This window comes from Neodiprion virginianus, unplaced genomic scaffold (genome assembly GCF_021901495.1).
Source record: "Neodiprion virginianus isolate iyNeoVirg1 unplaced genomic scaffold, iyNeoVirg1.1 ptg000023l, whole genome shotgun sequence".
NCBI classification, from domain to species: domain Eukaryota; kingdom Metazoa; phylum Arthropoda; class Insecta; order Hymenoptera; family Diprionidae; genus Neodiprion; species Neodiprion virginianus.
The window spans coordinates 66,321-89,937 of record NW_025804443.1 but is presented as its reverse complement, the minus strand read 5'-3'; the positions used below and the strand labels follow the sequence as shown (position 1 = coordinate 89,937).

The 23,617-nt window shown below is 37.9% G+C and overlaps 2 long non-coding RNA genes across 4 annotated transcripts; one reads left to right on the top strand and one right to left on the bottom strand.

The window, feature by feature from the left end:
* Positions 1–4,262: 4,262 nt before the first annotated feature.
* On the bottom strand, positions 4,263–16,674 carry LOC124309690 (uncharacterized). Of its 3 annotated transcripts, none has more exons than XR_006909296.1 (3): positions 10,916–10,925; positions 10,054–10,062; positions 4,263–4,493 (listed from the first exon to the last, which is right to left on the bottom strand). It is a non-coding gene; the product is annotated as an uncharacterized LOC124309690 (long non-coding RNA). The 3 variants fall into 3 exon arrangements; XR_006909297.1 differs by lacking the exon at positions 10,054–10,062 and adding an exon at positions 6,702–6,708; XR_006909298.1 differs by lacking the exons at positions 10,054–10,062; positions 10,916–10,925 and adding an exon at positions 16,647–16,674.
* Positions 6,316–21,513, top strand: LOC124309691 (uncharacterized). Its single transcript, XR_006909299.1, has 3 exons — positions 6,316–6,545; positions 8,170–8,173; positions 21,504–21,513. It is a non-coding gene; the product is annotated as an uncharacterized LOC124309691 (long non-coding RNA).
* The last annotated feature ends 2,104 nt before the right edge of the window (positions 21,514–23,617 follow it).

Below are 23,617 nucleotides of genomic sequence, written 5' to 3'. Positions count from 1 at the left end.
ATATTGAAAACAAAACAAAAAATTACCAATTGAATTTCAATGAACATATAAATACGTCAGAATTTAACATAGTAATAAACCACTTGAAAATGCAACAACAATCCGAAATTGACAAACTAATCGATAAATATAAATCGATTTTTGCCAGAGATAAATACGACATAGGCACTGTAACGGATTATGAAGCTCGTATTGATTTATTAGTTGATAAATATTGTTACAAAAGACCGTACAGATGCACTATGGAGGATAAAAAAGAAATAGAACACCAAATAACAAAATTATTAGAAAAAAATTTAATTGAAGAGTCTTATAGCCCATTCGCTGCACCAGTGACATTAGCTTATAAAAAAGATGAAGGAAAGAAAGCTAGACTATGCATAGATTTCCGGGAATTAAACAAGATAGTCATTCCTCAGGCGCAGCCTTTTCCATTAATTGAAGATCTGATAGTTAAGACACGAGATTGTAAATATTTTTCGTCCTTAGATATAAATTCAGCTTTCTGGTCAATTCCCCTAAAAATTGAAGACAGACGAAAAACCGCATTCGTAACTCAAGAAGGCCATTTCCAATGGACCTGCCTACCCTTTGGTTTAAAAACATCACCAGCGATTTTCCAGAGAATATTAAGTAATATAATAAGAAAGCACAAGCTCTCGAACTTCAGCGTAAATTATATAGATGACATTCTAGTATTTTCAAAAACTTTTGATGAACATATTGACCACTTATCACAGCTATTAGAGTCAATTATGAAAGAAGGATTCAGACTAAAACTTTCAAAATGTACCTTCGCATCAGACTCAGTTAAATATTTAGGCCACGAAATAAGATACAACTCGATTAGTCCACTCAATGACAATCTAATCTCAATAAAAAAATTTCCAACGCCAAAAACAAAAAAAAAATGTTCGACAATTTCTAGGAAAAGTGAATTTTTACGGCAAATATATACCAAACGTTTCGGTTACCTTAGATCCGCTACATAACTTACTAAGAAAAGGGCAAAACTTTATTTGGTCCGAACAATGCCAAAAAGCTTTCGAGAGCATGAAATCTCTACTTTGCTCTCAACCGATTTTAACAATTTTCGATCCACATCTGCCAATATATATCCACACGGACGCAAGCTTGCAAGGCATTGGGGCTGTACTAAAACAAACACAATTAAACAAAGAAGATAAACCAGTCGCATATTTTTCAAAAAAATTAAATGTGTCCCAAAAAAGAAAGAAAGCTATCTATATAGAATGTTTAGCAATAAAAGAGGCAATAAAATTCTGGCAGCACTGGCTTATAGGAAAATCATTTACGATTTTCTCGGATCATAAACCTTTAGAAAATATGAATATTAGGTCTAGGACAGATGAGGAATTAGGTGACTTAATGCATTATCTATCTCAATACGATTTCGAAATAAAATACACTCCAGGAAAGGACAATTTAGAAGCAGACTGCCTCAGCAGAAACCCAGTACTAGAACCTAATGATAATGAAGAAGAAATTTTAAAAACCGTTAATTTCATGAAAATAGAAGACATTCAGAACGATCAAGAAAACAATAAAGACATCCAAAACGGTAAAGACAAGTTACTATACAAGAATAACACGTATTATAAAAGAATAGGAACAAGTGAAAAAATTCTACTCTCAGAAGATTTCAGTAAAGAACTTATACAAAAAGTACACCTCTTCTATTGTCATTTAGGAATGAAACAAATACAAAATAAGATAAAACCATTTTACATAGCAAAAAATCTGAATCAAAATATTAAAACAATTTGCGAAAACTGTGAAGTTTGCATTGAAAATAAATCAAGAGGAAAGCACAAAATTGGATTAATGTCCCAATTAGGTCCTGCGACTTACCCCTATGAAATAGTGTCTATAGATACAATTGGCGGAATAATATTTATATCAATAGCTGGTATTCAACCTATATTTGGGTTTATCCCAAAGTTTTTTGTTTTTATTTCAATAGTAAATGATAAATTTTTTATTGAATGTTTGATATTTATTATTTTTACATTAATTGTTTTATTTTATTATATAAATTTAATTTTACCTACTATATTATATTTAAAATTGATATTTCAATTAAATTTTAATAATTTCATATTTGATTTTCATTTTTTTATAATTATTTTATTCAATGTTTTTATTATATTAATAATTTATTTTATTTCATTATATTTTAATAATTAATTTGCAAAAATTTTAATAATTTTTATAATTTCAAATTTGCAATTTAATGTTACATATATTTAACTATAAAATTAAGAATTTAAGTTAATTAAACTAATAACCTTCAAAGTTTCAAGTGAAAATTTGTTTTTAAATCTCATTTCATTAATAATAGAATTAAACTGTTTCTGAAGATTTCAAAAATCTTTGTGCTTATGACAGTAAATAATATGTATATATATATTACAATTTTTGTTTATTTTTTATTGAAGTTTGATTTTGGTTTTTATATAAGTTTTATGATTTTTTTTGCATGTATTTTTTTAATTGATTGAAAATATTTTTTTGCAGCATTTAATTTGAATAATTGAAGAAATTGAGAATTATGAATAATATAAAAAGTTGAGACAAAAAAATTGTGCTAGCAGTAGCGGTTAAACGTTTCATACAAATTATTATTTTTAATTAATAAATTGTATTATTTATTTATATTTAATTAAAAACAATTTTATGGTGAAATAAAATTTTTTGATTATATATATATATATATATATATATATTATTTCATGAAATATAAAATTTGAACTAGGATAAGATACCCTATTATTTCAGATGTTAATATTATATTTCAATAATTAATAGTTATGTTCATTAAAATTGAAAAAATTGGCTGTATTTAAAACTAATTAGGGGAATTTGTTTATTAAACGATAATCCGCGATAAATCTTACTTTAATCAATTGAGTTTATTTATTTTCGTTTACAGAATATTTTTTTAAAATTATTAATTTTCATTAAATTTTATAGAAATTTTATTTCAGATCAAGATGTAGCTTATATTGAGGTTTAAATGAATAACAATAGAAATTTTATTTTTGGATATTGAATTGAAATATTTATTTAAAATTGGACCTAATAGTAAAATTTAAAATTATATTTGTTTGAATTAAGAATTAAATATGTACAAATCGCCCGTCACTCTCATTATAAAATGGGATAAGTCGTAACAGAGTAAATATACTGGAAAGTGTATTTGGAATTCAAATTATTTAGAAGGATTTTTTTATTTACAATAAATTAAATAGTTGTTCAATTCAACTTAATTTGGAATTAATGAATTATATTTTTTACATTTAAAATTTTTTTATTAATAAAAATATTTTTATTCAATTCATAATTTTAGTATTGTTAAAAGAAAAAATAATTCAAATTATCGTTTAATTGTATATTGATAGAAATTTGAAATGTTTTGAAAAATAAAATTTTTAAAAAAGTATATTTTATTTATTGTACCTTGTGTATCAGGGTTAATTAAAAAAATAATATAAATCAATATTTCTCTCGAATTGAAAAGATCTATTTAATTTTAAATTATTTTCGATGTTCAATAATTATTTTTAATTTGAGAATTGTAATAATTTTATTAAATTATATGTATATATATATATATATATATATATATATATATATATATATATATACATATTATTTATGAATTTCAGTTTCAATTTAATTTTTTATCAAAATAATTTAATTACTAATTATTCAATTTAAATAATGATTAAATTAGTAAATATTATATGATTTATAAATATAAATTTATATGAGAGTTAATTATAAGAAATTCGGTAAAAATTTGATTCGCCTGTTTAACAAAAACATGTCTTTTTGGAAAAATATAAAAGGTCTAATTTGCTCAGTGAAAATTTTAAATAGCCGCAGTATTCTAACTGTGCAAAGGTAGCATAATAATTTGTTCTTTAATTTAGGACTGGAATGAATGATTTTACGAGATTAAGGCTGTCTTATAATTATTAGTTATTGAATTTAATTTTTGAGTTAAAAAGCTTAAATTTCATTTGAGGACGAGAAGACCCTGTAGAGTTTTATGATTATATTTATTTTATTAATTAATTTATTTTCATGAAATAAATATAATTATTTTGTTGGGGTGATAGTTAAATTTGATAAACTTTTTATTTTGTGTTACATTAATTAATGAATTTTTGATCCTCTATTTCAGATTATTAGATTAAATTACCTTAGGGATAACAGCGTTATTTTTTTTAAAGTTCTTATTGACATAAAAAATTGCGACCTCGATGTTGGATTAAAATTTATTTTGGGTGTAGAAGCTTAAAAATTTAGGTCTGTTCGACCTTTAAAATTTGACATGATCTGAGTTCAATCCGGTTTAAGCCAGGTTGGTTTCTATCCTTGATTTTATTAAAAATTTTTAGTACGAGAGGACCATAATTTTAAATTATTATAATTTTATTTAAAATGAATTTTATTAAATTTGTTAACTATTCTGGCAGAATAATGTAATAAATTTAGAATTTATTTATGTATATTTTATTATACAATTAGTAATTTATATCGATGAATTGATTATAGTTTTTTTAAGAAGATTAATTTTACTTATTATGGTATTAGTTAGAGTGGCTTTTTTAACTCTTTTAGAGCGTAAAGTTTTAGGTTTAATTCAGATTCGTAAAGGGCTTAATAAAGTTAGAATTGTAGGTATTTTACAGCCATTTTCTGATGTTATTAAGTTATTTTCTAAAGAGTTTTCTGTTCCTTTAATATCAAATTTTTTTCCTTATTTTTTATCTCCTTTAATTATATTAATATTAATATTGATTTGTTGAATAACAATACCTTATGTTACTAATTTTCATTCATTTGATTTAAGTTTGGTGTTTTTTTTATGTTGTTCAGGTATTGGAATTTATCCTGTTATGATTTCTGCATGATCTTTAAATTCCAAGTATTCTTTTTTAGGCATATTACGTACTGTAGCTCAGACAATTTCTTATGAAGTTAGTTTAGTTATAGTAATTTTATCAATTTTATTTTTAATTGAAGGTTATTCAATGAATTTATTTAGTTTATATCAGGAATTTATTCGATTTATTTTTTTAACTTTTCCTTTAAATTTTGTTTGATTCATTATTTGTTTAGCTGAAACAAATCGAACACCTTTTGATTTGTCTGAGGGGGAATCAGAGTTGGTTTCTGGGTTTAATATTGAGTATAGAGGTGTAGGATTCTCATTAATTTTTTTATCTGAATATTCGAGAATTTTATTTATAAGCATATTATTTGTTTTAATGTTTTTAGGAGGTGATTTATATAGTTTTATTTTTTATTTAATAATGATTTTTATTAGATTTTTATTTATTTTAATTCGAGAAACTTTGCCTCGTTTACGTTATGATAAATTAATGATAATGGCTTGAAAAAAAATTTTACCTGTTTTATTAAATTATTTAATTTTATTTATGGGTTCACAATTTATATTTTATTGTTTTTTATCAAAAATTATATTAAAAATTCAATTATTCAAGTTCAAATCAATGAAAGATTTGAAACTTTTATATTATGTTTTCAAGACATAAACTTATTCAAGTTCATTGATTTGTACGGTTAATTCAATTTAATAAATAGTCTCAGGTTTTTGTTAATATAGGATATATTAAAAAATAAAAGAAGTATACTAATGTTAAAATTTGTCCAAAAATAATAAATGGATTTTCTACAGGTCTTATTCCAATTCGTGTTAGTATTGATACAATTCTAATAAATATTCAAAATAGAAATTGTCTGAATGGATAAAAATTCAATCCTGTAAAATTCATTATTTCATAAAAAAGTATAATTAATAACACTAAAATAGATATTAAAAGAAGAATTACTCCTCCTAATTTATTAGGGATAGATCGTAGGATTGCATATGCAAATAAAAAATATCATTCAGGTTTTATATGAGGTGGGGTAATTATAGGATTAGCAGGGGCAAAATTGTCTGGGTCTCCTAATATATTGGGATTTATTAAAATAATATAAATTAAAATAAAGTATATTAAAATAAATCCTACAATGTCTTTTAATAAAAAGTATGATTGAAATGGTATTTTGTCAGTATCACTATTAGTTCCTAAAGGATTTCTTGATCCTGTATAATGAAGAAATATTAAATGAATAATTGTTATTATAATAATAATAAAAGGAATAATAAAATGAAGACTAAAAAATCGTGTTAGTGTAGCATTATTAATAGAAAATCCTCCTCATAATCATTGTACTAAGAATTCTCGTAAATACGGGAAAGCTGAAAGGAGGTTTGTGATTACAGTGGCTCCTCAAAAAGATATTTGCCCTCAAGGTAAGACGTATCCTAAAAATGCAGCTGCTATAGTTAATAATAACATTATTGTTTCTGTCATTCAAGTTGGTTTAAAGTTGAATGATCCAAAAAATATTCCTCGTCCGTTATGTAAATATATACAAATGAAAAATATAGAAGCACCATTTGCATGTAAATTTTTGATTATTCAACCATTATTAATATCTCGGTCAATATGAATAATTCCATCAAATGCTATTTGAATATTAGGTGTATAATGTATAGCTGAAAAAATACCTGTAATTAGTTGGGTTACCAAACATAATCCTAACAATGAACAAAAATTTCATATTGAATTAATATTCGATGGTGTTGGTGAATCTACTAAAGATCTATTTATAATTTTTAATAAACTATTTTTTAAACGTAAAGGTAACATTGGAAAGTTTTTCGTAAAGGTCCTAAACTGATATTAGAAATTTTTACAACAATAATTAGTGTAATGAATAAATAGTTTATTATTATAAATGAAATAATGAAATCTGGTTTATTGAATAATTTATTTAATGATATTTTAATTAATATACTTTTATTTAGTTCAATATAAGGGAATTTTATTGTATCTTCAAATAAAAAATTTATTTTATGATAAATAATTATTAATATAAATATTAAAACAATTATGATAATATTTATTATTATTCATTTGTTAAAAAGAAATTTTACATTTGAGATTAATCTTGATACATAAATAAGAATAATTAATAATCTTCCTAAAAAACTTTAAAAAATTATATATGAGTATCAAAATCTTAAATTCAACATTCCTAATGTTACAGAAATTGAAGATGTTTGAATTAGTAAGATTAATCCTATTGTAAATGTAGTTTTTGTTGAATATATTATTATAGTGTTGATTAATATAAATAGTATAAAAATTTTTATAACGAATTAATGTAAATGAATTTATATTAATCAGTTATAAAAAAAAAATTTTTTCTCTGATTTACAAAATCAATATTTTTAATAAACTATTAAAACTTATATTTAATATTAAATTTCAAAAAATAGTTCATTAAAATATTAATTTTGGAGATTAATGATAGGAATTTTTTTTCTTTTTTTTGAAATTGATATATACATATTATATATATGTATATATATATATATATAATGCTGAACTATTAACAACACCCAAGCATGTACTGGTCGTCACTTTTTGTGAGTAATCTGTTCAAATTTAACTGATCTCTTCCTCAATTCTAATTTCCACATTCTTATTAAGTCCTTTTTCCGACATAATTCATTTCGTATTAACGTATTTTTCCTCTATTTAACCATCCGTTAAAACTTTGACACTTAACCTAAAACTGTCACTCAGACATGTTCGTGCAACTGTGTAATTTTTCACCTATTGTTCACAACAACAAGTATTCGTATGAACATATTTCCATGCTTTTAATCCAGAATTGTGTTTTGAAGCATCCTTTTTGTTAATTATTATAGAAATTTTTCCTGAGGATGGTCGGCAGGGCCCGACCGAAACGTCGATTATTATTTTCACGTTTTACAAATTATTAAACGTTCTTCTCCTGACCGGAATTTCGACTAAGTTCATCTTCAATCTACCTCCTGGTCACGAACTTCTTTCATAAAATATATATATATATATACATATATATAATTTATTATTTTAATAGATTTTTATTATTTAGTTTATTTTATATTTTTAATTGGATTCTTATGTTCAAGATTAAATCGGTTTCATTTATTGATAGTTTTATTAAGAATTGAATTTATTATTTTGATATTATATTCAATATTAATTTTATTGTTAAATATGTAAATATTAGAGATGTATTTTATTATAATTCTTTGAATTTTTAGAGTTTGTGAGGGGGTTTTGGGTTTATCTTTTTTGATTTACATAATTCGTTTACATGGTAATGATTATTTTCAAGTTTTAAAAATTTTTTAATGCTAAAGTTTTAGTTTTATTCATTATTTTTAATTATAGTTTCTGAGAATAATTTTTGATTTTTTCAGGTTAATTTATTTTTTTTAAGATTTCTTTTTACATTTTCTGGAAATTATAGATTTGAATTTAAGAGTATAAATATTTTTTTGGGGTGTGATAATTTATCTTTTGGGTCAGTTCTATTAACTTCATGAATTGGAGCATTAATAATTATATCAAGGTATTTTATTTATGAAATCAAAATTTATTTGAATTATTTTATTTGATTAATATTTTTTTTAATTTTATTTTTATTTTTGACATTTACTGTAAATAATTCATTTTTATTTTAACTTTTTTTTGAATGTAGTTTAGTTCCTACTTTTTGTTTAATTTTAGGATGAGGTAGTCGATTGGATCGTGTTCAAGCAGGTATTCATTTATTATTTAACACTTTATTGGCTTCTTTACCTTTATTATTAGGAATTATTTATTTATTTTATGAATTCAACAATATAAATTATATTTTTTCTGTAGAAAATTTATTTCAAGATCATTCATTTTATTTATTAGTATTTTTAATTTTTGCTTTTTTGGTGAAGTTAACAATTTTTTTTATACATTTATAGTTGCCTAAAGCTCATGTAGAAGCTCCTGTTTGTGGTTCAATGATTCTAGCTGCTACTATATTGATGTTAGGGGGGTGTGGTTTATTGCGAGTTTATTTATATTTAATTAATATGGGGATTTTTTCAAATGTTTATTTAATTGTTTTGAGAATAATAGAAGGAATTTATATTAGTTCAATTAGAATATTTCAAGTTGGTTTAAAATCTTTAATTGCTTATTCTTCAATTGCTCATATAATAATAATATTATCTGGCTTATTAACTTTAATAAGATGAGGAATTTATCGTTCTTATTCATTATAAATATCTGATGGTTTATGTTCTTCAGGTTTATTTTGTTTAGTGAATATTATTTATGAGCGTTTGAGAAGTCAAAGATTATTTAATCATGAAGGTTTAATCAATTATATGCCTAGAATATGTTCATGATGATTTTTATCATGTTCTTCAAATATAGCAGCTCGTCCTGCTTTGAATTTAAGCGAATAATCAAAAAATATATAGGATTTTTTCAATAATTATATTTATTTTTAATGAATTTAATAATTGTAAAAAAATTTTTTTTTTTTTTATTTCTTTTTTTTTAAAAGTAAATTAAAAATTATTCATTAATATAATTGAATCTAAATGGAGGTAATTGAGTTGAATAATTTAATGAAATAAGAAAACAAATAATTTGAATAAATTATTTTTCTTGAATTGAAGAATAATTAATTTTTAAAAATTGAAAATATGAAATTGAATGAATAATCATCTATCTATCTGTATGTTTTCTTGAAACATTGAAATAAGTTCTATTCCATTGTATGAATGTTCCAAACTACAATTCATGAAGTAAATTGAATGGCATTTTCTTAATGGATGAAATTTTCATTTTAATTAATATGTGAGCAAATAATTAAAAAATACGTAGGATTTTTTCAATAATCACATTTATTTTTAATGAATTCAATTAATGTAAATAAAATTTTTTTTTTTTTTGAATTTCTCTTTTTTTAAAAGTAAATTAAATATTATCTCTCTATCTAATAAAAAAGTTTCAAACAAATGAACGTAGAAAAAGATTATAATAACAATAGTAAAAAAAAAGATTATAATAACAATAGTATACGCATGAAGTTGGCGGTGGGGTGAGATGCCGAAAACAAAACAAAAAGCATCTAGCAAACCCTTTGACAGCTGTCATCGGCTATTTATGACAGTCTTTGACAAATATCTTTATAGGTATCTGTTTCTGACGCACAAAAAATGAACACGCAAACGAAAATTATCAAGATGATTCCCGACGGGAATTGTCTTCTTCGCGCGTTGGCGTATTGTGTATACGGCACTCAAGATCGACACGCAGAGGTGAGACTGAGTATCGTTTCAAATATAGTGGATAATTGGTCCACATTTGCGGGTTTTATCACGGGTAATGAGTCAAACGGTGCTGTGATTAGGTCACCTGGTGATTACAAATCACATATGAATAAAAATGAAATATATGCAGCTGCGGATATTTTTGAGATATGTTTGATCGTGTATCGCGAAGAACAAATTCAGCCACACCGGATCGGATCACAAAATAAAACACAATTCTCGCTACTCTTCACCGGCGACGGAGACAGTGGACACTTCAATGTCTTGCAGTACCAAAATAAAATTCAGATAGTGAGTAATAAGTATGAAAAGTAACAATCAAATAATAGTAAATCTAAATATATCACCAAACAGTCAAAAGGACAGCCATGATTTACGATGACAATGGAAAAAGGAGGAGTTTCAAGCAGCAGACAAGGCGATAAAGATGGTGGATGGTCAGAAATATTACAAAAGAAAGAGGAAAATAAAATCGTAAGTGCGAAGAACCAAATAAGCCATAGAATAATATCCATAAAATATTCGTATGACCAGGTGAGAGGACGACCAGGATCGATGTTGACCACAAGAGAAAGAGGTGTTTTGCGGAATGAACATCAATGCAAATATAGAGAAAGAAATGATATAAAGAAGGTGATTTTGGAGAATAACCGGCAGAGCGGTAGTAAAAATAATTCAACAAAGGGTGTCGAAGAATTAGAAGAATCGATTGTGATTATTGATTTGGAAAATAAATCAAGAGGACGACCAACCAATGTGATGGACATAGAAGAGCGAAAATTAGACGACGAGAACAGCAGCGAAAATATAGGGAAGCGAACAAAAAATATCATACTGGCTTTTCAATAAACAAACAGAAAGGAGGAGTTTCAACTAGCAGACAAGGCGATGGAGACGGTGGATGGTCGGACGTATCACAAAAGTAAAAAAGGAAAATAATATTGTAAGTGCGAATAACGAAATAAGCCAGAAAATAATAATAAACAAATATTCCTATAACCAGACAAGAGGACGACCAGGATCTATGTTAACCACAAGAGAAAGAGGTGTTTTGCGAAGTGAACAGCAACACAAATATAGAGAAAAAAATAATATAAAGAAGGTGATTTTGGAGAATAACGGGCAGAGCGGTAGCAAAAATAATTCAGCAAGTCAAGGAGATGGATCGATATCAATAGAGAAGGAACACCAATTTTCAACCAACGAATGGAAGCTTCGATTGATGAAAAAAAGAAAAGTAAGCACATAAGGAATTGAAGTGGATAGCAAGTGCAGAATTGAGTGGTGTATATATGAGAGTTCTGGACCACCACCCCCCCTAGCTCCCCCCTAGCTCCCCCCTCGACCCACGGCTCACCCTAACTCACCCCCCCCCCCCCCCCTCGGTCATGTTCGGTGGCTATTTTCATAGGATTCGACGCACATACACACACACACACACGCACAATAATTCCTTTCGAGACTTGTTTGGCGCCGGAAAGCCGCACATAAATCGGATAGGGTAAAAACCCGCTAAATCTATTGAAAAAATTCCAGGAAATGACCCCTGAAGGAAGGTTTAAAATGACGTTTTGAATGCTTTTAACAATTTTTTTGTTTAACATCAATTACATTTAGTTTTCTTATTGTATTCTCAATTATCTTATTCTAAATTTTAACGAGTAAGGTAATACATATTATTTTCAATATCCATATTAATTAAACATATCATTATTTCAAAATTGACTTATACGAATTTCTTGACAGTACCACTGATCGGATTATATTCAACAATGCGATCATGCAAGATCATGCAGTAGGCAGAAGTGTGTAGCGGGAACGTAATGCTACAGTCAAATTCCAATCGAATGTCCACAGGTTCAGTTTTCAATGTTTCGTTCTGCTTGGAGCAATCGATGACGATAAGGGGAGCTCGGTTTATAAATTCACGCCTCGATAGCAAAGGCTCAGCTTCTTTGTTATAGTAGCTCATTGAAACCGAACATACATATCATAGAGAATGGCGGGGGATGTGCAGGCTCGGACTTGTTCGCTATAAAGAGTCGTAAAACCCAAAACTGTGTGTACACATACCATCCGGTGAAGAGCGGGCAAGATAAGATTTTTCTCACACCACACACTGTTCGCCACCCGCTTTTCGTTGACCGATTTTTCCCACCACATGGCCCACGCTGCTTAACGACTCATAAAACTCAAAAACTACATTAGGCAGCGGCGGGTTCGTGGAGAAGGGGGAGGGGGTGAAAACCTGTTCCAACACGCTTTTAGGCAAGATGCAGCTGCGGAACTGGGTGACTTCAAACTGGCAGATAAGCCGCAAAAATTTAGGGATGGTGGGGGCGGGGACTGCGGACCCCAGCCGTCTTTGGCGTCATTTTTTACATGAATTTCATCATCTCTGCAGAGCCGGGAGAGCAATAAAACCCAAAAATTTAGGGATGGCGGGTCGGATAAAGGGTGGGCCCAGTCGTCTCTGACGTCATTTTTCCCTCCGAGATGCGCAGAACGCAGTGCGCACCGCATCTCTGACGTCATTTTACCCTCCGATATGCACAGAACGCAGTGCGCACAGTTCCCAAATTCTTGCAATCTATCGGCCTATATACATATAAGCTCAACGTATCCGATGCAGACTCGCCAGTCTTACACGATACGTGCAAGTCAAAAAAGTTATACAAAGTTCGGCTTATATCAACGTCAAAGTCATGGCAGTCGAAGCGTATATGGGACTTGCGGAGCAGATGGAGAGGACGTACAATTTGCTGAGAGAGCAACCACCCGGAGAAGAGAATGACGCCGTCATCAATCATTGGGCTGATATTGGAATTGCGAATATCCAAGTTCTGCGCGATATTTCCATGCAACGAGGAACAACCGTTGGTGTGAAAATACGGATCCAACATACGATCGCACTCCAGCAATCTTGGGTGACGAAGATCAAGAAGTTGCAGCAGCGCACAGTGGTGACGGGTGGAAATATCGTTACTCCTGCGGGTGTACAATGGGACGACGTGGATAGCGCTTTTGCCAGCCGAATCAGAACGGGGGTTGTCACAAATCTCCGTCATGAAAATTTGGACGCCTTTCTGGACGATGTGCAGCGCGTCGTCACCGAGAAGTTGGAGCTGATACTGCGCGAGGAGGGAAATGTGAAGGTTAACCTCATATTATCGTGCAAATTCGAAAATGCCAAGCACGAGGAGATCTCCACCGAAGTTAAGAGTTTCAACACCTCCAACGTGGCGATTCTCCTCCCATCAAGCGATATAAATGGTTGGTTTATACGTGCACGGGGTGATCTGCAGTCAAAGGTGGAAGATTTCGAGCAACGTGATTCCGGCTGGAGTATGATTGAGATCCTTAACCTCACTGTAAATATCAATCGCTACCAGCCTCTCGCCGCGGGGGCTTCAACATTCGTCGACCTGCCCCAAGACATTCGACATAAAAAGGCTGTGATTAACATGAGGAACGAGGACGAAAGATGCCTTCTCTGGTCCGTCACAGCAGCCCTCCACCCGGTCGACACCCACACCGATAGGACTCCCAACTATCGTCGATATATTTCCGAGTTGGACTGTACAGGTATCAAATTCCCTGCTACTCTACATGATGTGAAAAAGCTTGAGAGATTGAATAATTTGCGCATCAATGTATATGGTATAGAATCTGAAACTTTTTCGCATCATGCAAAATCAAATAAAAGCGTCATCGTGCCAATTTATTTGAGTAAAAATTTGCATAGCGTAAACATTGACACGATCCATCTTCTAATGGTTGAGAGTAATCCGGAAGACGATATGACTGGTGAGTTTGCACCGAGATTCCATTTTGCTTGGATTAAAGATCTTTCCCGATTGGTGAGCAAACAATTGTCTGATCATAATGGCCAGCTGTTTTTATGTGACAGATGTTTGTGCCACTTTAGCGTGGAATACGCCTACGACAATCATCGACAAGATTGTATTATGCTAAATAAAGTACGCATAGAATTTCCCAAGTGTAAAGATTTAGTATTTTCCAATTTTCAAAACAAAGGCACCGTTCCATTTGTCGCATACGCCGATCTCGAATGTATATTAATCCCTGAACCTGTGGATGAATTTGAAACTCGTAAGACTTGTGAAATTCAAAAGCATATCCCGCACAGTGTAGCGTACTATGTACATTGCACGTACGATGAGACTTTATCGGAGTTCCACGGTAAACGCGGTGTCGATTGCATAGATTGGTTTATGAAACAGCTTAAAGATTTATCAATTCAAGTAGAGTCACGCATCAAAAACATAATTCCGATGAAGTCTCTTACCCAAGTGCAACGCGATCGTCACATGCGCGCAAAGAATTGTAATATTTGTGAAAAACCGTTTACCCCTGAGGAGAAAAAGTGTTACGATCACTGTCACTTCACGGGTAAATATCGTGGTCCTGCTCATAATCGGTGTAATTTGAATTTCAGAGAGACGCACACAATTCCAATAGTTTTCCACAATTTGTCCGGTTACGATTCTCACTTTTTAATAAAATCCCTCGCGTCAACTTTTCCTGGTAAAATTACACTGCTACCCATAAATAAGGAAAAATATATCCTTCTCGAAACGCGTCGATGGAACAATGATGCACTTGAGATTCATCGATTCGTTCCGATTTATGGCTAGCAGCATCGATAAACTTTCCACATATTTGACCGATACCGATAAACGCATAACACGCAAATTTTATAATAACCCGACTTAGTTCAGTTTGATGACCCGCAAAGGCGTTTTTCCCTATGAATACGTCGATTGTTGGGGGAAACTCGATGAACCGCGATTACCTGCAAAGAAGCATTTCTACTCGCACCTCAGCGATGCAAATATTTCAGACACCGATTACGAGCACGCGAAAACTGTTTGGAGGGAATTCCATTTAGAGTCATTGGGGGGCTACTCAGATTTATATTTAAAGACCGATGTTCTTTTGCTTGCCGATATTTTCGAAAATTTCCGCGCTAGCTGCTTCAAAACATACAATTTAGATCCGTTGCACTACTACACTGCACCGGGGCTTGCTTTTGACGCGATGCTCAAGCATACTAATGTAAATTTGCAACTTTTAGACAACCCTGAAATGGTGTTATTTATTGAAAGAGCCATTTGAGGCGGCGTAGCGCAATGTTCTAATCGACACGCTCGGGCCAATAATAGATTCATGGGAACAGATTTTGATCCAAACAAAGCGGAATCGTATCTCATGTATTTTGACGTGAATAACCTGTACGGTGCAGCTATGAGCGTGCATTTACCAATCGGTTCGTTCGAGTGGGAGTATCAGCACATCGATATAACGAACCATCCGGACGATTCGCCGATCGGTTACTTTCTGGAGGTAGATTTGGACTACCCTGTAGAACTCCACGAGGATCACAAAGACTTACCTCTTTGTCCCGAACATTTTACTCCTCCAGGTAGTAAAAATGCCAAACTCGCGACCACCCTTCACCCCAAAACAAAGTATATATTGCACTATAGAAATTTGAAACAGTGTTTGAGTTTAGGATTGAAATTAACGAAAGTGCATAGAATTTTGAAGTTTGCGCAATCTCCATGGCTCGAGCCGTAGATCACGCTCAATACAGACATGCGTGAGCAATCTAGGAATGAATTTGAGAAAAACTTTTACAAACTCATGAATAACGCTGTGTTCGGCAAGACTATGGAGAATGTGCGAAATCATAAAGATGTTAAATTGGTTACAAAATGGGAGGGAAAAGGTGGTGCGAGAACGCTTATTGCCCGAGCAAACTTTCACAGCTGCACCGTATTTGACACTGATATGGTTATCATTGAAACGAATCGTGTCAAAGTTCACTTCGCCAAACCTATTTACGTCGGCGCATCAATTCTAGATCTGTCAAAAATCTTTCTCTACGACTTCCACTATAATTATATTAAAACCAACTTTTCGAATAAACAGGCTAAATTGATGTATACCGACACAGACAGCCTTATATATCAATTCAATGTGCCTAATATCTACGATATCATCAAACGTGATGTAGATACAATGTTTGACACCTCTGACTATCCGCCCGACACTGTGTATGGTATTCCCCTTAAAAACAAAAAACAACTAGGGCTAATGAAGGATGAAAATAATGGTAAAATTATGACTGAGTATGTGGGACTGCGAGCAAAGCTGTACACACTTACTACGATGGGTGAGGATGGGGAAAAATATGACAGTGGCGTAAAAGTGAGTAAGCGTGCCAAGGGTGTGAGAAATTCATCGATAAATAGCATCACGTTTGATGATTATAAGCGCTGTCTGACGGCTTACCGAAAGTTGACTCTTCCACAGTGTTTAATACGCAGCAAAAAACACGAAGTAAGCACGATCGTACAAAAAAAATTGGCTCTGAGTTGGCAGGATGACAAGCGGCAATTGATACCTGGACAGACCGACACCGTACCTTGGGGGTTTGTCCCAGCCCCCCAATAGCTATAGGATAAACTGTAGACATAGAATTAATGTAAATATTTGATGTTTGACGCCTCGGACGACCCACCATCGGGCGGAAACGTTTCACCATCAATACGATATTTGATGGATTTAAAAATGTGAATTTATATACTTAACAATTATTTATTTATTATTATTATTAATATACCGAGCAATTATTCATATTCATTCGTTTACCACGAGAAAAGTTTTCAGAAAATGAAAAAAGTTTTCAGAAAATAAAAAAAAGTTTGCCAAAAAATGAAATGTGTAATAATCGTATGGCAAAATTTCATATTATCATTATTATTATCATTATTTTTTTTTTTTTTTTTTTTTTTTTTTTTTTTTTTTTTTCCGAGGAGTTGCGGAATCCAAGTTACGGATTCGCGCCAGTCATACGGGCTAGCGCGGATGTGGGACTCCAGGGTGGCCTACCCACTAAACCGCCACCTCCTGTGCAACGCTCCCAGCCAGGAACTATGGTGATATTACTTCTAGCTGGGAGCTCTGTCAGTGTGTTTTGTCAGTCTGTCCGTCCGTCCGTCCCGTGCCGGCAGTCCGTCAGTTACGTTACGTCAGGCAGCCGTCCGCGTTCTTTCGTCGTAGAATTGTCTCTGTGTAGGTGGCAACAAGTTGCCACCTTTCTGTACTATGGAGCATCACCCCGACAATGTTGTCGGGAGTGATGCCTCCCACGACCGTCTCCAGTCTCTGTCGCAGTTCTGTCCAGCGGTCACATTCGAAGAACGTGTGTTCCGCGTCGTCTCGTTCGTGTCCGCAGTACGTACAGTTGGGCGTCCGTACTCGGTTCAGGTTGTGTAAGTATCGTCTGAAGTAGCCATGGCCCGTCAGAAGCTGGGTGACGTAAAAATTCACATCCCCAAACCCCCTCTGGATCCACGGTCTCAGGTCCTTGATGAGTCGTCTCGTCCAGTTTCCCGTTTTTTCTTCCGTCCACCGTTCCTGCCACGTCTGTATCGTCGCGTCTCTTTCCGTCGTTGCCGCGTCCCGTCGGGTCACGTCCGCGTCTCTTCCGTAGACTCTCTTGCGCTCGAACGCGAGAAGGTCTATGGGAATCACGCCTGCCACCACCAGAACGGCCTGTGCTGAGACCGTCCGATAGGAACAAGCGATCCTCAACGCGCTTCGTCTCTGTACCGTCGTCATTGCGTGACAGTATTTCTTAGTCTTCAGGGAGTCTGCCCAGATCTCCGCACCGTAGAGGAGAATCGAGTTCACCGTCGACATCAAAAGTCTCCGTTTCCCTGGTCTCGGTCCGTTCGTGTTTGCCATCAGGCGGCTTAGGGATGCTATCCTTTCAGCCGCCTTCTGAGCCGTTCGTCGTATGTGAGGCCAGAAGGTCATCTTCGTATCCAGGGTCACCCCCAGGTACTTGACTTCCCCTCTGGTCTCGATCTCGTCCGTCCCGACCGTCATGCGTAATGTCGTCGGTATTCGTCTCCTGGTGAGAAGCACCAGTTCTGTCTTTTCCGTCGCGAGTTGCAGTCCGTGGTCAGTCATCCACCGTCCGACTCGTCTCATCGTCTGGTTCAGTGCGTATTGTGCCAGATCTGGAGTTCGCTCGACTATCACTGCCGCCACGTCGTCAGCGTAAGCGACCAGGCGAACGCCGAGTGGGAGCTCCAGTCTGAGCAGGCCGTCGTACATCCCGTTCCAAAAGTCGGGTCCTAGTATGGAACCTTGAGCGACCCCCGCGGTAATCTGTCGCGTCACTTGGCCTTCGGTCGTTTCGTACGTCAGTCGTCTGTTCCGAAGGTAGTCTTCAACAACTCGGAGCAAGTAAGACGGAACCCCGAAGTCGCCTCTCAGCGACCCTAGGATATCCACCCACCTGGCCGAGTTGAAGGCGTTCTTAACGTCAAGTGTCGCCAGTAGCGCGACGGGTCGCACAGCGTGGCAATGTCTGTCTGTCGACCGGAAGGAGTCAACCACCTTTTGGATCGCTCCAATCGTTGATCGACCCCTCCGGAAGCCGAACTGCTGGTCAGAGAGGCCTCCGCCGTCCCGTATCGCGTCCGTAAGTCGTGGTCGCAGAAGCTGTTCGTACAGTTTCCCTGTCGTGTCCAGTAAGCTCAGCGGCCGGTAGGCCGATGGCGTGCTGGGGTCACCCTTACCCTTTGAGATAAGGACCAGCCTCGCCACCTTCCACCGGTCGCTGAATGTCCCTGTCGTAAGGCACGTGTTGTAGAGGTCGAGGAGTATCTCCGGCCTCAGGCTCGCCATCAGCCGAAGAACCTCCGCCGGTACCCCGTCCGGTCCTGGCGCCTTACCCCTCTTCATGGCTTTGGTCGCTCCGACGAGCTCCTCGGCGGTGAAGACGGAGGGCGCCGCCGTCTCGTCGTCGTCTGTCGCGTCCGTACGCGTCGGGTGCGTCGGGAACAGTCCGTCGACGATCCGTCGTGCGGTTTCAGCATCCTTGAGTTCTGGCGGGATCCGGGCCCCCAGCCTACCGGTCACAATCTTGTAACCGGCACCCCAGGGGTCGCGGTCCACCTCCTCGCAGAGCTTCTTCCAGCATCGCGTCTTGCTGTCTCTGATGGCGTACGTCAGTCGTTTCCGTTCAGTCTTGTACTCGGCCTGAAGGGTTTCCCTCTCGGGTCTCCCTCCAGCCCTCGTAACCCGTCGTCGTTTTGCCAGGCAACTCTTCCGCAGCTCGGCTATCTCGTCCGTCCACCAATATTGTGGTGGTCTGTTACATCCGTACCGTCGTTTTGGCATTGTGCTGTCGCACAGCCGCTTCGTCAGTTTGGCCGTCTCGTCCGCCAGTCTTTCCGCCCTTTGCCGGCCAGTCAGCTCTAGGGGGACGTCGGTAGTTGGGGCTGGCGCTGCCGCCAGCTCCGCCGAGAATTTCAGTACGTCGAGTTTGTCTACGTCCCACCGCGGGGGGTGCCGTGTCCTCGTCCGTGTCGTCCTTGTCTCTCCTGCCACTTCGAAGGCGATGTACTGATGATCGCTGGCCGTGTAGCCCTCGAGCACCCGCCACCGCCCTATCCGTGGCAGAGTTCTGTCCGTCGTCATCGTTACGTCCGGGATGGAGTCTCCAAATCCCGGCCGTCTGTACGTTGGTACGTCTCCCGTGTTCGCCACTACTAGGTCCAGCCTTGCGGCCATCTCCAGCAGCAGCCGTCCGCGTCTGTTCGTTGTCGTCATGCCCCACTCGACCGCCCTCGCGTTGAGGTCCCCCGCGACCACGAGGTCCCCGGGCAGGTCCCTGAGTCCGTCCTCGAGAAGCGCAACCTTCGCCCGGAACTCCGCCGCAGCGCAGTTTGGGGTCAGGTAGACGCTGACGTAAGTGACAGCGCCCACCCTAGCCCAGACGTAGTCGTCCCCGACGCCACGAGCGGTTATCCGGGCTCGGGCAGCGCCCCTCACCCAGATAGCCGCTGTCTTGGTCTCGTTCGTAATCCAATCCTGTGCTTGTCGCACCCTGTACGGCTCGCACAGGATCAGAATGTCGGCGTCGTGTTCGTCTGCTATCTGTGGTAGTAGCATGTCTGCTGTCCTACTACGGTTCAGGTTGCCCTGAACTATCCTGTCCGTCTTCCGGCCTGCTTCTTGCACTCCTCCAGCGCAACCCGGTACACCGCGCACCTCCCGGAGCCCGCGACATGCGCCGCATCGCCGTGTCCCGCCTCGGCGCACAGTGGGCAGGCCGGTCTGTTTTTGCAGTCCGTGGCGTAATGTCCTGTCTCGCCACATTTCCTGCAGCACTTCGTCCGGTCTGTATTTTTACATTTTGTCTTTGTGTGCCCGTATCCCAGGCACTTGTGGCATTTCGTCACCGTCAATCGTGGTCGGACGCGGCAAGCTACCCATCCAATCCCGATCCGTCCCCGGCCGAGCAGCGCTCTGGCTTCCTGCGACTCTAGGTCGCATACGGCCATAAACTGCTCGGCCCGGTTCGGACCGAAGATATGGACCCCAAAGTCCGCGTCTCGTCCCGTCTCTCGTCGCAGTGCCTGTATCACGTCGTGTCTGGTCGTGACACAGTCAAGATCCATGATCTCCAGTTGAACCCTGGAGGTCCCGGTCCTGACGTTGCCTGCGTCGCCGACCGCGTCCTGCAGGACGCGTCGGAAGTCGTCTCGTCCGTTGGCGTCAGTCTTTATCTTCAGGAGACACAGACCATTCTTCGTCTTCCTGAGAGTCGTCACTTTAACGTGACTCTTCGCAGGGTCGACCGTGGTCCGTATCTTCCTGACAATGTCAGAGTACGTCGTGTCGTTCCCGGGTTTGACGAGCACCGCCGTCCCCCAGTGTTTGGGAGCCGCTCTGCGCCCCTCAGCCCCGGCCGTCGTGTCCGTTGTCGCGTTCGTCCCGTCCGTCCGCGTCTTCCGTTTCTTTTTTTCCTTTCTTGTCCTTGTCACTGTCTGCCAGTCAGCGACCGGTTCCACAACCGTTGCCCTCTTCTGAGAGGATTCCGGAGTGGCTCCAGTCGCCTCCCGTTTCCGTTTCGTCCGCGGAGTGTTTTGTGTCCGTTGGTCAGTCTCAACGTCCGTCTCCGTCGTCTCGTTGTCCGTCTTGTGGTCTTTCGGGGCTGCTTTAGCGCGCCTGTTAAGCGCAACGTCGGCAGCCTCGAGAATGGTCTTTATGCCCAGTTTGACGGACATACTCATGTTTTTTTGGATGGCCGCTGCTTCGGCCATCCTTGTCGCCGTACTGTGGATCAGTGACAATAAGTCCGTCATGTCCATATCGTCCGTGATCCGTGTTTTCGTGCCGATCGTGGATACAGCGGAAGCGCAACTCGCTCCGCTGCCCGTGCTCGACACGCTGTCCGTCCTGTCTCGTCGTTGGTGTCCCAGTATCGTCCTGTCCGCTGTTCCAGTTTTCGTGTCCGCTGTCTTTGTTGCCGTCTTTGTCACCTGGTCCTTGCACAATTTGCGGCCCTCAGAATCCGTGCCGCTGCCATGGGCCACCGGGGCTTTCACCCGATCGGAACCCAGGGTGGATTTCCCCTGTGCTGGGGCTACCACCTGAGGTATATCGTTGTTTACCTTGTGCATTATTATCATTATTATTATCATCATCATCATCATCATCATTATTATTATTATTATTATTATTATTATTATTATTATTATTATTATTATTATTATTATTATTATTTTTTTTTTTTTTTTTTTTTTTTTTTTTTTTTTTTCCGAGGAGTTGCGGAATCCAAGTTACGGATTCGCACCAGTCATACGGGCTAGCGCGGATGTGGGACTCCAGGGTGGCCTACCCACTAAACCGCCACCTCCTGTGCAACGCTCCCAGCCAGGAACTATGGTGATATTACTTCTAGCTGGGAGCTCTGTCGGTGTGTTTTGTCAGTCTGTCCGTCCGTCCGTCCCGTGCAGGCAGTTTGTCAGTTACGTTACGTCAGGCAGCCGTCCGCGTTCTTACGTCGTAGAATTGTCTCTGTGTAGGTGGCAACAAGTTGCCACCTTTCTGTACTATGGAGCATCACCCCGACAATGTTGTCGGGAGTGATGCCTCCCACGACCGTCTCGAGTCTCTGTCGCAGTTCTGTCCAGCGGTCACATTCGAAGAACGTGTGTTCCGCGTCGTCTCGTTCGTGTCCGCAGTACGTACAGTTGGGCGTCCGTACTCGGTTCAGGTTGTGTAAGTATCGTCTGAAGTAGCCATGGCCCGTCAGAAGCTGGGTGACGTAAAAATTCACATCCCCGAACCCCCTCTGGATCCACGGTCTCAGGTCCTTAATGAGTCGTCTCGTCCAGTTTCCCGTTGTTTCTTCCGTCCACCGTTCCTGCCACGTCTGTATCGTCGCGTCTCTTTCCGTCGTTGCCGCGTCCCGTCGGGTCACGTCCGCGTCTCTTCCGTAGACTCTCCTGCGCTCGAACGCGAGAAGGTCTATGGGAATCACGCCTGCCACCACCAGAACGGCCTGTGCTGAGACCGTCCGATAGGAACAAGCGATCCTCAACGCGCTTCGTCTCTGTACCGTCGTCATTGCGTGACAGTATTTCTTAGTCTTCAGGGAGTCTGCCCAGATCTCCGCACCGTAGAGGAGAATCGAGTTCACCGTCGACATCAAAAGTCTCCGTTTCCCTGGTCTCGGTCCGTTCGTGTTTGTCATCAGGCGGCTTAGGGATGCTATCCTTTCAGCCGCCTTCTGAGCCGTTCGTCGTATGTAAGGCCAGAAGGTCATCTTCGTATCCAGGGTCACCCCCAGGTACTTGACTTCCCCTCTGGTCTCGATCTCGTCCGTCCCGACCGTCATGCGTAATATCGTCGGTATTCGTCTCCTGGTGAGAAGCACCAGTTCTGTCTTTTCCGTCGCGAGTTGCAGTCCGTGGTCAGTCATCCACCGTCCGACTCGTCTCATCGTCTGGTTCAGTGCGTATTGTGCCAGATCTGGAGTTCGCTCGACTATCACTGCCGCCACGTCGTCAGCGTAAGCGACCAGGCGAACGCCGAGTGGGAGCTCCAGTCTGAGCAGGCCGTCGTACATCCCGTTCCAAAAGTCGGGTCCTAGTATGGAACCTTGAGCGACCCCCGCGGTAATCTGTCGCGTCACTTGGCCTTCGGTCGTTTCGTACGTCAGTCGTCTGTTCCGAAGGTAGTCTTCAACAACTCGGAGCAAGTAAGGCGGGACCCCGAAGTCGCCTCTCAGCGACCCTAGGATATCCACCCACCTGGCCGAGTTGAAGGCGTTCTTAACGTCCAGTGTCACCAGCAGCGCGACGGGTCGCACAGCGTGGCAATGTCTGTCTGTCGACCGGAAGGAGTCAACCACCTCTTGGATCGCTCCAATCGTTGATCGACCCCTCCGGAAGCCGAACTGCTGGTCAGAGAGGCCTCCGCCGTCCCGTATCGCGTCCGTAAGTCGTGGTCGCAGAAGCT